Genomic DNA, 15,492 nt, shown 5'->3' on the forward strand with positions numbered 1-15,492 from the left:
TCCAATTTATGATCAAGCCCCTTTCAAATATTCTAGTTTAAATGCTAAGGCACATCTCTTAAAACAACTGGGAACACAGGGTCCCAGTCTGCTTGCTGGATGGAAGTGGTTCATGGGCAGGGCAGGGCTGGCCCCCTGATGTCTGGAGGATGTGGGCATCCCACCCAGGGCTCATCCAAGGGAGCACTGTGAGGCTGGACCTTCCTCAGGCCATCATCAGAAACAGCAGATGCCAACCCTGATGGGGTTGGCCCTACCTGGGCTGGGATGCCCTGGCCTTGCCTGGGTGGGTTCTCTGCAAATAGATGAGATGAGAATACAGCTCATGCTAAGTACCCATTGCCTGGGGAAAACCTTTAAACATCCCTGTGAAATCACCCGGAGGAAACCGTGGGCCTGTCCTAATGTCCTGCAACTTGGTCCCAGAAGGTCCAGTGGGAAAGAGGAGGAAGCAGGCCACGCCGTAGCCAGTGCACTGGAGGGTCCAGAGAGCACTCAGAAGAACTGCCTGCAACCTCATCAAAGGGGAGCATGGCAGCTCGTATGAGGAGTGGGATGGAAAGAAATCATAGCTGGACCCCATCCAAAGACCACAGTCCTATTTAGGAAGAAATTGGGTTAGAAGTATCAGACATAGAATCTGTACAGGACTTAGTGTCACACAGCATTTTCATGGGGAAAGCTAAGGCCCCTGGTGTGAAAATCACAGCCCTTCCTCTGCTGAGTGAGCTGCACAGGAGAAGAGGGTGATCCTACACAGAATCAGGGTCGAGGGAGTGTGAATCAGGCCTGTTTCTGTGGCAACAAATAGTGTTTTGTTTTATTGCGCTAGAACATACAGCAATGATATAACGGCCAATGGAATCTCTTTTAAAAAGTCATGCTCCGCTTTGGATAAAGCTGGTATAATTTGTTAAGGATGAAAAACAAAACCTGCAATGTTAAATTATAGCAGCATAAAATAAAGTAACAGAGCAAAGCGAGAGGAAAGAGAGAGCATTTGATGAGATGGAGAAATGGTTCTAGGCAGAGAGAGAAGCAGGCATTTCTGAAGAGCCCTGACCCCACAGCCAGCCAGGCTTTCTCTCCATGTCTAAAATTAATAGAGCAAAACTCTAGCTAATGATGGAGCCACATGCTTTTATTTGGATAATAACCCTGCATTCATTTTTTTTATTAGTTAAATATAACAACTGAGAACTTACATTGCTATTTGCCTTGAAGGTCTAAGAAGCCAATTATGGCCAGGCGTGGTGGCTCAAGCCTGTAATCCCAGCAGTTTGGAAGGCTGAGGCGGGTGGATCACCTGAGGTCAGGAGTTCAAGACCAGCCTGGCCAACATGGTGAAAACCTGTCTCTACTAAAAATACGAAAAAATTAGCTGGGCGTGGTGGCACATACCTGTAGTCCCAGCTACTTGGGAGGCTGAGGCAGGAGAATTGCTTGAACCCAGGAGGCAGAGGTTGCAGTGAGCCAAGATTCATGCCATTGCACTCCAGCCTGGGCAACAGAGTGAGACTCTGTCTCAAAAAAAGAAAAGAAAAAAGAAGCCAATCATATGCTTACTTACATATACATGCACATATTCTCAATTTAAGTCATATTTGTGGATGTCTCATTTTGCTGCTGTATCTTCAGGAGACCAGTGGCATTTTGTGTTCATAATCCTGTAAAGGTTTGCCACTACTAACATATAATCTGAAACAACAAGACAAAGTGGGAAGAGAGCTGCTCTGGAGAAGGGGCTGAGCAGTGCTGGGGTCGAGGCTTTCACGGGCCCACCCTTGCTTTCTCATCCCCACTCATTTGGCATGAGTGTAGAAGAAGCTGCCTGCTTGGTCCTCAGTCACAATCTAGGATCCGCCTGGCCGTTGGTTGGATTGGTGCACAGTTGCTATTTACTGGCCTTATAGGATCCTACGTGGACTTTCTCTTGATATTTTTATTTATGTTTGCATAAGCACTTTTCTTCAGTTTATTTTTAACGTTCTTGAGTTTGGGGTAGCATTAGGAATGAAAGAACTTTGTCCCTCTTTGACTCTGTAGTCTATAAATGACCATTTTTCGGTTGTTAGAACAATGATCCATCTTACTCTGACAGAGAAGAGGTTCTGTGGCCTGACACAAAGAGATTGCATCTCGTTATGCAGGCTGCCAGGTTCCAGGAGAAGTGCCCTGGAGCCTTGCCCAGAATTGCCTGCCAGCTGATGTGCGTGTTCTTCCCACTGAGGAACAGGGTTTTCCTATTTGGGGCAGCATTTGAGATGCATTTCTGGTCAGACAGGGGCGTGCCCAGTGCCTGAGGGTCAGGCCTCCTGGCCAGTTGTTTCCACACTGATGACCCAGGCAGCCTGGCATCCCGTGACTTCCTCAGAAGAGGCCGCTTATGCGCCCTGAGTCCTCCCCAAGGCGCCAGACACCCAGGTTCACAAGTGGGGATCAGAGATGCAGAATTTACTTTCTTTTCACAAGTTAAGGTCATTTTTGGGAGACTCGAATGTCAATTTCGTCACCCTAGGAAGTGACTAGCATGAACTAAGTGCTCTACTATGTTCTGGTGCCACTGGCCGTGATGAGAAAGTGAGGAGGCAGAGCATTATGGATGCTGCTCAGAGGCCACAGTGAGGACCACTGCAGCCTACAGCACAGGTTCCGAACCGCCACTTGGTTCCAGACACCTGCAGAGAGGGCAGCCAAGTCATTCTCTGGGTTTCTCCAGCAGGGCTGTCTCACGTTTGACCCAGAAATGGTGCCTGCATGTAGAGAAATGCCGGGCCGTGTGGGGACCCAGGTTTAATTATTCAGACTGCTTGGATCCTTGAGAGCTACGTGAAGGCTATTATTGCTCATAACTCCAGCAGCTGTGAACAAGAACAGCTTTTCCCATAGATTCTTGCTGCTTTCTCACGTTGTGCTTAGAATACAAAATTTCATTTCTGATATGCAATTTCATGATGTTTTTCTTCTGTGTCTGTGTTTTAAGATATTTGAACAGTTTGTCAAGACAAGAATAAAAGAAGAATACAAGGAAAAGTAAATTGCTGCTAGCCAAAGAAGAATTCAAGAAACTTCTAGAGGAATCTAAAGTGTCTCCCAGGTGTGGAGAGAGAAATATACCGGATGATTTCTGGGGCTGGGAACTTACCAATGACAAGAGGACTCTTCAGGTTTGTTTTTGTTAAATCGTGTAACCCAGCCTTCCACAGACACAAAAGTCTGAGCTTTGAAGACCTGCCGGTGAGACCAGGCTGACTCCCCTCTATCATGCTGCCTGTCATAAGCCTCCAAATGTCCCTCTCATCAGTCCTGGGAAAGTGGGCTATTTTGCTAACCAAATGCATCACAACCATTTTATTCCTACCCTGTATGCATTTCAAACGTCAGCAGCCCCGACTGACTCAAATAACCCATCAACATGTAAGCACTCATCAGATGAGGTCTGGTTTCTGATCTAATGATCAAGAAGCAAAAATGCAAAGCTAACTACAAACAACAGAGCCATAACCCCTACCACACCCCTTGGTTCCAGATGTCTTAACAGTTGGTCCCAGAGTAAAATGAAGATTTGATATACCAGACAAGTGAACTGAGTTAACTAGGTTGCCAAAACTTACTAAAATAATAAATGAGGCATTATTTCCATGAAATAAGACACACTTATAAGAAAACAGATGTTAGACATTGGAAGAATACATAAGCTTAACTCTTTCTTAAAAATTAGCTTTAATTGACTGATCTTTAAAAAGTAATGAACATGGGCCGGGCGTGGTGGCTGACTCCTGTAATCCCAGCTGCTCGGGAGACTGAGGCAGGAGAATGGCGTAAACCCGGGAGGCAGAGCTTGCAGTGAGCCTTGATCGCGCCACTGCACTCGAGCCTGGGTGACAGAGTGAGACTCCGTCTCAAAAAATAAATAAATAAATAAAAAGTAATGAACATGTACTACTTTTAGAACTATAAAACTGTAGGTTTTGTAAACATAAAAATGGTTAACAATGTATTTTTATTTTAGACTGGAAGATGCAGCACCAGTTTTTTGTTTCTTTTTTTTTTTTTGAGACAGACTCTCGCTCTGTCACCCAGGCTGTAGTGTAATGACACAATCTTGGTTCACTGTAACCTTCGCCTCCAGAGCTCAAGCAATTCTCCTTGCTTCAGCCTCCCAAGTAGCTGGGATAACAGGCACCCACTACCAAGCCCAGCTAATTTTTGTATTTTTAGTAGAGATGGGGTTTCGCCATGTTGACCAGGCTGGTCTTGAACTCCTGACCTCAGGTGATCCACCCACCTCGGCCTCCCAAAGTGCTGGAATTACAGGCATGAGCCATCAGGCCCAGCCAGCATCAGTTTTTAAATGGACATTAATTGATGCTTTCTATGAAGGCATAGGCCTCCTTTGTTTGACCTGCAATTTGGTTGATCAAGAATTAGGTGACCTAAGTTAGTGCTAGTTACACAATCCTCATAAAACTTCTCTAACTATTCTAAGGACAGGTACTTTCTGAATGGGGAAAAAAATAGCATGAATTATCTTCATCACAATTGCTAATGTAAGGTAAATATGTGTCCCGTTGCTTGCAACTTGTGATTTTCTATGGTTAGAGTAGTCATGAGAATGCTGGGTTCTAGCCATGGCTTAGCTGTGTCCACCCACCAGGTGGCCATGGGGCAGAGGCAGAGGAGGCAAGGGCTCGGGAAAAGTGCTGGAGCCCCTTCTCTGCCTTAGTTCACAGCCTGGCCCTGGCCCATCTTATCCCAGCCATGGGGTAAGTATTGGACCTTCCTGTGCTTCAGAGCCCTCCTCCAAATGGGAGGATGACAACAGACACCTCAGAAAGTGACTAGGAGGATGGCGTGAGGGGCTGCAGGGAGGGACCCCGGTGGTGCCTGGCAGGCAGGAGGAGCTCCGAAAGTGATAGCTGTCATTACTGCTATTGAGACCGTCATTACTATTAAAGACATTTGGCCAGCATTCTCTCTCTATTGATAAACCAGCAGCAATAAGCCACATACTCCCCTTCCCATGAATACATCATGAAGACAACGGAAAAAATATTCGGAATGCATTGAGCCATTTAACGAAGATGACATACACACATACACACACACAGAAGGAAAGCGAGGGGTAGAAATTAGAAGAGAGTCAAACTGACTCTTTAAAATGAGATTTAATTGCTTATTTTTAAAAATAGATTTTATTGTATATATTTAAACTATACAACATAATGTTATAGGGCACATAGAGATCGTAGGATGCTTACTATAATGCAGCAAATTATTTTAAAATTTACACTTGGATATATTGCTTTTATAATTACGAAGCTATTTTTTAATTGTAAAAGTAGCTAAGTTTGCAACCTTTCAACAACTTTTTCCAGATATTCTGTCTACTTTTCTATAGGCATCCCAGTGAAACATGTACAATTCAAATGACCACATGCTGGACAGCCAGGCGCGTCCCCATGCAGGCCACGTGGGCCTCTTAGAAGCAGCCTCCTGGGGCTGTGTAGCCTCCTGCAGCCATACAATCCTGTCCCGGTCGCTCGTCTCAGCCTCGGTCCTGAGCAGCCTGTAGGAATGGTGGCGAGGGGACAGTCCAGAACACTCCCGGACAGCCCCTAGCCCCAGCCCTGCCCGCCTCTCGGGGAAGCAGCCACCAGGGACTGGGTCCTAGCCAGGTGGGGTTGGTCACCCAGTGGGGCTGACACCTGGTGTTCCTTCCTGAAAGCTGCAGCAGCCACCTCCTTCACGGCAGGCTGGCCCGAGTCCCACTTAGCGGAAGGAGAGCAGAGATCCAGGGCCGGTGAATCAGCTGACCTTCGTGAATTCACACCACAGCTCGTCAGCATCAGCAGAAAGCCAGTGCTGCCCCTTGGCGTGGCTAAGGGGCCATGGAAGCAGGAGGCTCCCTTTCTTTTCAGGAACACTTCTCAGAGAGGCCCAGAATAGGGCCTGTCTAGCAGCTGCCCCCGTCCAGCCCCTAACTGAGAATGTGTAGACACCTGTCTAGCCAGGGGAGCGTGGAACAAGCCCAGGCGAGTCTGACCGTTTGACTCATCCCCCGCAGGTCAGGGGTGGAGTGTGGCTTAGCCACGGCACACCAAGGTTGTTACATCAGTAAAGGAAGGAAGGGCGAAGGAGGGAGAGAAAGAAGAAAGGAACGGGGAGAAAAGGAGGGAGGGAGAGAAGGAAGGAGGAAGGGAAGGCAGGAAGGAGGGAGGGAGGAAGAGAGAAGCCAGAGAGAAGCGCTTTTCTTGTGAGAGATGTGTAAACAAGCACCCCCACAGACAGAGAGCAGGAAAACAGCAGCGCCTTCAGGAACGAATGAGATGAATTGTTCAATGACACAAATGAGCATGAGTCTGCTAATTATTTGTCTTGTCTTCTAACAGCCATGTCAGCATCATCTTGTTGTTTGTATATTTCAGAAGCTATTAAGTTATAATAATTTAACACAATAATTCAGTGTCTGCAAGGAAGTGTAAAATTCTCTGTAAAGAGAAATGGTAGGGAATAAGAAGAATTCCCCGGACAAAGAATGACCACATTTTCCACGCACCCCGGAGCACATTGCCCAGGCCAGGCCCTGTCCAACTGTTGCTGGACAAGCAAGTGCATCTGCATAGCCCAGCGGCTCCAAGCCTTGGCCCCTCTATCCCTGTCCCTATTCCTGGCTTCAAGTTTAAGGATAAGAGAACAGGAAGTTGCTTAAGAGTAAGTTCTCTTCCCCACCCTGGTCTGGGTGCTGCCTGGGTCCTCCCCTTCCCTCCTTCCCTTCCCTCACTGCCTGCAGCTGAGCAACTCTCCCCGGGAGCTTTCTCTGTCCCACACCAGGAGCAGGAGACTCAAAGTGGATTGCTCCCTACCTCCGCCACTTTCTAGTTTTTCATCCAAAACATGGCTTCTCTGGACATTGAGGTCCAGAGAAGTTTTGGGACTTGCATGGGGTCTCATAGCGACTGAGACTGAAGATTAGATCTCACAAACCCGAAGCTTCCTGAAAGAGTCAAACTCTTAGAATCTATTAGAAAGGGCGACTAAGACTGGGCCAGAGAAGGGTGGCCTTGGAAGTGAGAAATGAGACCTGGCACATTGGCACCCCCACCCCCAATTCACAACACATCCTCTCCAAGGCTGGCTCTCCCCTGTTAAGGCTGCCTGTTTCTCTGCTTCCTTATCTGTAGCCCCTGCAGGGGCCCGTCTAGACCATGTAAGGGAGCATGCTGGCGTCTTCCATCAGGTGCTCCCCTCCCTGGTTTTTCAGACTGTACTCTTAAAAACAAAACAAAACAAAAAAAACCTAAAATTACTCTGGGTTCCCAGTAGAGCTCATTCCATCTTCTTTGCAGCTTCTTGCACCTCTCACAGCCCCCAACTACACACACACCTATCCTACACCTTTCATAGAACAGGCCTGCTTCCCTCCCTCCCATGCTAGCTCCAGGACTTCCTCCTCCAGGAGGACTTCCATGACTGACATTTCTTGGCCCTGGTCAGCCTTATAACAACACTGGCTAACATTTATTGAGTTCTTCCCATGGACCAGACATTATGCCAAACTCTTTGCAAACATCATCTAAGTGAATCCACACAACAACCCTATGAGGTAATCTTAACCCTGTTTACAGGTGTGGAAACTAAGTCACAGAAGGGCTAATCAACTGGCTGGGAGTTACATAGCTAGTAAGTGATAGTTTGAACTCTGCTTTGTTGTGGCAAATGCCACAACCCCTTACTCTCTGCCTCCAGCATCCTGCCTCCATCATTTTGGCTGTAGACATCCCCTGCAAATTACCCTGTATCTACACACACACACAGAGACACACGCAGACACACACACACACACACACAGACACACACGCACATACCATCTAACCTTTCAAACAAGTCCAGTGGTTATCAGTTATCACAGGCAATCTTAAAGGGAGTGAATTCCCAAGAAAGCAATCAGCAGTCTGAAGTGGGGGTTGCATGGTGTAGCGGCCCCTCCCTCAGCCCTGGTGGCAGTGGGCGATGAAAATGGGTGCTTAGGTGTGACTGCAAGTGCATGAGCCCGAGGTCTTTTACAACTAGCTGCGTGAGACACCTTTTCTGGCACCATCTGTTTACTGACACTGCTCAGCCTTGGGGGCCCAGAGTAACTACCCAGATCTATCTACTCAGGAACAACTTCGGGGATTATCTGCCCAAGTTATTTGCTGTCTGTGTATTCCTGTCTCTGCATCATGTGCACATGCAATAGAATAGAACAAGAGGTGATCCTTTTGTAGTTAAGAAGCGTGATGATTGGGTTTTCATGCTCACGTGTGAGAAGTGCCTCCCTCAAACCTTGTTATGAAGTCAGCACATTACTGGACTTTTATTTTTTTAAAAAAGAAGAAAGAAAAAAGCATAGAACAAGAGGCATCATGCCTTCTCATCACCATCAGATTGGATGTCCCAGAGCCAGGGGCTCCATCTCCCTCTTGGACTATTTCCAGAACAGGCCCTAGCCAGGGAGAATGTCCAACCCCCGGTGAGTGTCAATGAGCCTCGCTGAGACTAGTTTAGGAGGAAACTGTTGGAAAAAGAGAGACATATGAAAGATTGTGAGTATCTGAAGTCTGTCTTCCCAACCTTGATCAAACAGGGCTGGCATTGAGCCCAAAAGTGGTAATAGCTTCTGGACATGAGTGTCGAGGCAAAGAATACCAGTTGGCTATAAAGACGACTTTCTGGTCTTCCATAGAACCAAGATGGAGAGGTGGAAGCACCTACCTCATGAAAGGTATTGGCTAGAAAGAGAAAATCTCACAGCCATGGAGTGGGGGAAGAGATGTGATGTCATTTTTATTGAGACCAGGTCAAGGAATGTGCAAGAGGACTTGCGGGTACCTTCTGGAGCCCATAGCTCCTGGGCGCCTCCTATGGTTCCGTCTATGGCTCCTTCTAAGGATCTTCGAGTCCTCTCTGGCCTGCTACTTCCTGCATATCCAAGTGTTTTAATATTTTTCCTTCTCAACTCTGTGTCAGGAGGACCTAACTCCCCCACCTCCCTCCCGATCCCCAACCCCCAATTTTCACCAACTGGTTGGGCTCCAAGTCCCCAGAACCAGCCAAGTATTGATCAAGAGTTGCCCTGATCACACAGCACACAGCTCTCTTCCTCCAGCCACAAACCATTCCCTTGAATTCTACACTCACCCACTAGGCTCAATTTCCCTCCGGTGTGGAGAGGCCTTGTAGTTCACCTCCACCTCCACAGAGCACCCATAGGAGGCATGATAATACTAGCCACCATTTCAGAGTCACCCTCGGGTGTCAGGCACTGTGGGGACTTTCACTGAACATATTATCTCATTTAATCCTCTCAGCAACCTGCTTCCTCCTCTCCATGTACACATGAAGAACCTAAGGCTTAGAGGTGTTCAGTGAGTGACTCTCAGTAGGTGGCAGAGCTAGGAAGGAACCAAGGTTTGAGCGGCCCAGAGAGAGGCACTGCTGGTTATATCATCAGATGCCAATCTGTGCTGTCCTCAGCAAGGGCTGGGATACATGGGGCAGGACCAAGCTGGGCACCTCCTAACATCGCTGAAAAAGAGAAAGGAGCCCCAAGACTTCCCCACCCTGGCTCTTCTCCATGCTAGCCCTCAACCCCACCTTCAAGTGCCTTTGTGGTAGAGCTGTTCTCCAGAGAGGGCAAAGAAAGAAAATTCCTCTTCTGAGACACCCTCAGGACAACTGTAGAAATCCTTCACACAGCATCCAGATGGGACCCCTCCCCAGCCCAGGGCAGGGGACATGGTCCTCTGCCACCTCCTTCCAATATTCCAGACCCCACTGCTAAATTCCCCATATTGCCTCAGGACCCATCATACTCTTTCTAGCTCCCACTCCCTCTCTTCTCTCTGCCATTCTCAGAAGCATCCCCTGAGTTTTGAGAGAGAGAGGGGCTTTCTCAATCCCCAGGAAGACACAGACCAGTTCAGAAAACCCCACCCCCACTGAACCCAAATGCAGACTTCATAGCTCCAAGGGAATTGTGATAAGCTAGTGGGAAAATCTTCTGCCAGCATGGATGGTAGGATGCTTGAATTCCAAAGATGACAGTGTACCTCCTTCCCCAAGTCCTTCTAGAAAAAGGATCATTAACCAGTCTAGGAAGACTTAATGCTGGGAAAGGAAGCTCTGGAAGGCCTTATCTCTCCTGCCCTTTCAACCCAGGCAAGGGACCTTCCTTCGGCTCGCCCAGAGAAAGGCTCCACAGAAGTCATATCTAAACTCTTTAGCCACAGGACCCTGTCTTCAAATGAACTAATGTCACATACTCCCAGGACAGAAAACTGCTGAAAGTGGGGCTGCCCTGGGTGTGGGGTGGGGCCGGAGCCTGCCCTGCTTTGCCAGATGCTGAGTACCCAGGCTGTGTGCTGTTGTTACCTTTATTCCCATGATTGCCTCTGCTGTCACCTGCTGCACTGTGAAGGATTCCATTTGTCCTTCTAGAAGATGGACATTATTTTTCTCTCTCACTCCTTCCTTACCTGGCCCACAGCCTGTGCCTTTTGGGGTGGAGGGGGACATCCCAACCTGGGGACAGGGACATTTGGAGAGGAGCCCCATGAAGAGTTGCCATCTGGGACCCTCTATCTCCCAGTGTCTATCTGGCAGTGTCCCAGGACACTGCCAACACTGAGCATCCTTTTAGTTCCACAAATTCTTGCTAGGCCCCCATAAAGATTCGCCCAGCCTCCTCTTCCCCTAAGCTCCCACGTGCTAGAACCCCAAAGCCATGAGGGGCCTCTCTCAGGCCAGAAGGAGCTCTGGGATCCTAGCCCTCAGCAGAAGGCTCCAGGCTTTCCCACCTGCTCCCAGCTCCTCTGAGGAAGTTGATGGAGCCTGCAGAGCTGGGCTGGAGGAGGTTTCCTTTCCCCAGAGCGGGGCTGGGGGTACGGGTGTGTGGCCTGGAATGTGCTCTCTCACCCTCCTCCTGCCCAGGTGGTGAGCAGCCAGAGCCCCCAGCCCTCCAGCTCTGAGGGGAAGCTCCTGTGAGCCAGAACGACAGGACAGCTGCCCCCAGTAGGGTCCCCTTCACACGCCATCTCACTCCAACTCAGACGCTAAAAATGGTTCTCTGGTTTTCAGCCTCGGCGCCTGCCCACAAATTAGTGTCTCCAACACAGCCTCTTGGAACATGACTTTAGGGAGGCCCCTGGGGGAGCTGGGAGATCCCAGTGAAGGGAGATGGTGCTGGCAGAGTCCCTTTCTGAGGAGACAAGAGTGGATAAGGCCCCCCTCCCAGCTTCTGGGACACCTCCCCGCCCCACGAAGGCCACCCAGCCTCAGTGTGACAGCCCTGTTGTCCTCACCATGGCAGAAGAACAGACATTATTTCCACCCCACTGGGGCACGCTCCCCTCACCTCCACCTCCACCTCCAGTTCTGTCAGCTTTACCCTCAGCCACCATCCCGGGCACTGCTCTGCTGGAAGAGAATGCAGCAACAGGAGAAGGGGCAGCCAGCCCCGCGCCCTCCTTGCCAAGCCTGGGCTCCCGCAGTCAGCCCACAAGCACGGAGGCCAATGGGGAAGCCAAGTCAGGGAAGCCCGGTCTCCCTGCTTGCCTGATATTTAGTCTCAGACTCTTCTCCCCTCCCCAGTCCCACAACGGTCAACTTGGAAGGGGGTGAACCCTCTCCGGGATGCCCACGCCCCAGGGCACCAAGCGAGCAGGTGCCCTGCTGAGGCCAGGACTGGGCGCTAGCCAGCAGCCCGCAGGACCAGGTGGGGACAGGGGAGCAGTACTCACAGGTAAGCCGTCAGGAGATCCAGGTCCCCCGGTACGACGGACAGCCCGAACTCAGAGCAGTCAGCAGACAGCACGATGCCATCCTGGCAGTGTCAGGGGGACGGGCAGGCGGTGGGCCCCTGGTCGGGCTGGGGTGCAAAGCCACAGCGCCCGGAGCCCGGGCGGGCTGGGCATCTCGGCGGCCGGGCTGCTGGGGCCCCTGGCGGCCGGGCGCGCAAAGGCACGGGCACGGTGGCCGCAGCTGCTTCTTCCCGGTCCCGGCGGCCTGCGCCGTTGGTGGGGACCGCCCCGAGGGCTCTACTGGGCGGCGGCGGCGGTGGGAGCGCCGGGACGGTGCAGTCAGAGAGGGGCAGGCATTGTTGAGTCATCTTCGTTATTCAGTTTCACAGGCGGGGCTTGGCAAGGGAGGGAGACCCAGCCGGAAGAGGAGTCAGGGAAACTTTCTACGCTGCCGCTCGCTCCCCTTCCCTCCTTCCTTCGGAGCTGGCAGGAATTTCATCCAGGAAACAAAAAAAAAAGGAAAAAAGCAAAGAAACCCAAGCGAGCAAAGCTCAGCCCGTCAGAGACCTGCACTTGTTTGGAAAGGGTGTCCCAGAGACTTGGCTGCAGGGCTGGGGACCCTCTTGCCTTTGGGGACAGCCACGGGGTCACATGGGACCCAGAGGAAGTCTCTGAAAGAGACCTTGGGGCTCCCATAGCCCCTCATGCCTCCACCACGTTTCACGCTGGAGGAAACTTCGAGACCCAAGAGGAGAAATGATTTGTTCAAGGTGACACAGCTGATGGGGCATCCCCAAAGTGGAACTCGTCAGCCCTCCTCGGCCTGTCTCCTAGTACAGGAGAGAGGGGAGTGAGGGGCTACCCTGGAAGAGGCCAGGCTGCGGAGGGTTCCACTGCAAGCTGGGATGACCCGGCAGTGGGCAACCAGGAGCAGTCTCCTCACTGAGAGGCCGTGCCTTGACTCCAAAGAAACGGGTGTGGAGTTCCACCCGCTGAGTGCACCGTGGGTGGAAATGCACTCCCGCAGCCTCTGTCAGGTTTACTGTCAGGTTTACGGGGACCACCTTGATCCCTGCTCCCAGGACCTCGGGAGGCTGAGGGACTGCGTGCAACTCAGCTGGTTGTCAGAGCCCACCACAAAGCAAGCGGATTGGCGCCACCTGGAGGCCGGGTGCTGCAGCTGCAGCTCAACCACCCTGAGGGTGGAATCCCACCAAGTGGCTGACCTGGCCGGCCCCAGAGCCCTGGTGAGCAACGGGCATGGTGGTTAAAACTGAGGTCAATCCCTGTTCTCTCCTTAGACCATAGTGAGCTGGCTGTGCTTCCTTCACGCAGTCTCTTGCTCTCTCTCCCATGCTGAGCTAAGCCCCAGCGCAGAGCTAGAGCAGGCTGTGGGCCCCCCTCCTTCCTTTTTTGCCCTATCTCCCCATGGTCCAGCCAGAGAGTATACCAGAAACCTGGGACCTCAGAGGCATCCAGGATTTCTTCCACCCTGTCCTTCCACATGCCAGGATCCTCTCATCAACACCTCTCCACTCTCTGATAACCTCCCAGGGCTAGAGGGGCTGCATAGCTGGACCAAGAAATGAGCAGACCTAGGCCTCCAGTTGGTGCCATGGTGCTGAAAGTAGATGAGCCTCCTAGGAAGGCCAGAGGATGGGCCTACATGACCAGAAAGACCCACAGATAGAGCCACCTCTGCCCTATGGCAGAAGGCTACCGCAGGCCAGCTGCACTTCCTTCACTCAACCATAGCCTCGGCTGCATCTCATTTGCAGCTCCTGCTTCTCCAATGTGAGATTTTCCCAGAGTGGAAAAGCTATGGTTGAGCCCTGTTGCAACGTCAGCAGCAGCTGCTTGAGACAGACCTGGGAAGTTCAGAGCAGAGCCTCCAGCCTGCTTTTGTGAGGGTCATTAGGGGGCCCACCCTCAGCTCCTGATAAACATGGCCTATGGAGGACACCGACATTTAGTCCTCCTGGGAGGGCACCAGTGCTTTAGTCTCGTTCTGGGAAAGCTCTCGGCTGGGCAGCCAGCATGACCTCTGTACCCTTCTTCAACCAGACCTGAGAAGGACCCTCCCGACTTCTGACCCGTTGCACCTTAGTAGGAACTCAGGTTGGCCAAAGAGATTTTCCCCCCTTCCCCTTGGGGAGACCCAACTCCGTTTCAGGGACTCTTGCTCTCATCTGTTCAGGCTTTCTCTGTGTCCTCCCAGGGCCTTCCACAAGGGGCAGTTAGTGTCCAGCATCAGGCACTGCACCTGGAAACTCCCAGCCTGACCAGGGAGGCAGGCAGGAGCTCATGTGGCCACCAGCAGTCATGCACATGGTATGCAGCGCAGTCCTAGAGTGTGTGGAACAGACAGCTGCCTCCCCACCTTCTTTTCTGGTCTCTGCTGCTCCTCCTGGTTTTTCCTTTCTCCATATGCCCTCCCTGCTTTCTCCCCCACCTCCTCCTATGTAGAGGGGAGGAAGGAGGAGAGAGCGAAGGAGCAGGGAAAACTTGGCAACTCCACCTGAGGGGTGCCTCCAGCACCTGCCTTCCGAGTAACAGGGTAGCTCTGGCACCTCCATCCTGGTGGGGGCTGAGGGCGGCCCCTGGGGGCTCTAGCGGTAAAGAAGGCTGGGGATGGCAGGAGAAGGGAAGTGGGAAACAGGATAAACCCTACTGCATACAGCGTGGTGCGTACAGGGTGATGGAGCAGAGGACAAACAATTTGGAGCTGTGATTCTGAATCCAGGGCTTAGCACCACAGAAAACTAGACCTGGAGAGACCAAAGTCGGAGGAAATTTAGAAACTGGAGGATTAGCGGGGAAAGGATTGCTTCAGGGGAAAAACCAACAGCATAGGGGCCATAGGTCATCGAGTTCAACCAGACTCCAGGTCCTAGCTTCCATCCCGGCTCCATGTTTGCCCACGAGACCCACACGCTGGGCCCAGGTCTGAGAACGGACAGACAGAACACACTGAGCTTCATGCTTGGCCACAGGTCTTTATTCCAAGACCCTGTAACTTCGCAGCACAGGGCCCAGTGGAGGCCACCCTTCCAGGGAGGCCCAGGCCCACGTGGATGTGTCAGGAATGCTGTCCCCATCCCACAGGACACTAACCTCTCTTGCACAGTGACCAGTGCCGACTCAGGCAGCCCGTCTGCCAGCGCGCTGTTCAGACAGCTGTAGAGGCAGACATACTGCTTCTGGAGATGGACATAGGGTTAGGAGGCTCACCCCGCCTGCCCCAATCTAACAGAAAAAGACTCCCTTGTGTGTCCCAACCCCTAGGGCTCCATCTGGGAGAACGCACAGCGGTCCACAGCGCCACCTGGTGGCTACCCAGGTGGTGCTGCCTAGGGGCCTGGGCAGCAGCTCCCTCATCTCCCCGCCCCTTCCCACAGCTGAGCCCCCACGCCCCCACCCCAGCCCCGTCGCCCCTGGTCGCCTCTCACCAGCATTGGGGTTATAAGGCCACAGGCCTGAGACTGCTGCAGGGCCACGTTAAAGACATCCACGGTGCACTCAGACCCTGCCTGCTGCAGCAGCTGCTCCATGGCCAGGAAGGTGCCCAGCTGGGTCGCACCCTTGCTGCAACTGACCTAGAGGTGGATGAGGTACCTAAAGGGGGTGTGGCGGGGGTGTCCGGGGATGTGAGAAAACCCAACCTGGGCGCAGGGACTGAGAAGGGACACCGGACACTTGGTCAGCCAGC

At 51.7% G+C, this 15,492-nt stretch overlaps 1 long non-coding RNA gene and 1 other non-coding gene across 3 annotated transcripts in view; one reads left to right on the plus strand and one right to left on the minus strand.

Moving 5' to 3' along the window:
* LOC134737912 (uncharacterized) overlaps positions 1-12,203 on the minus strand; it is a 30,076-nt gene extending 17,873 nt beyond the window's left edge. For both annotated transcript variants that reach the window (XR_010123329.1, XR_010123330.1), the window contains exon 1: positions 11,784-12,203. This is a non-coding gene — a long non-coding RNA (uncharacterized LOC134737912). The remainder of the gene's footprint in view (positions 1-11,783) is intronic.
* Positions 8,259-8,358, plus strand: LOC129044816 (small nucleolar RNA U13). The gene has a single exon (XR_008504806.1). It is a non-coding gene; the product is annotated as a small nucleolar RNA U13 (small nucleolar RNA).
* Positions 12,204-15,492: the final 3,289 nt, after the last annotated feature.

This window comes from Pongo pygmaeus, chromosome 13 (assembly GCF_028885625.2).
Source record: "Pongo pygmaeus isolate AG05252 chromosome 13, NHGRI_mPonPyg2-v2.0_pri, whole genome shotgun sequence".
NCBI lineage: Eukaryota > Metazoa > Chordata > Mammalia > Primates > Hominidae > Pongo > Pongo pygmaeus.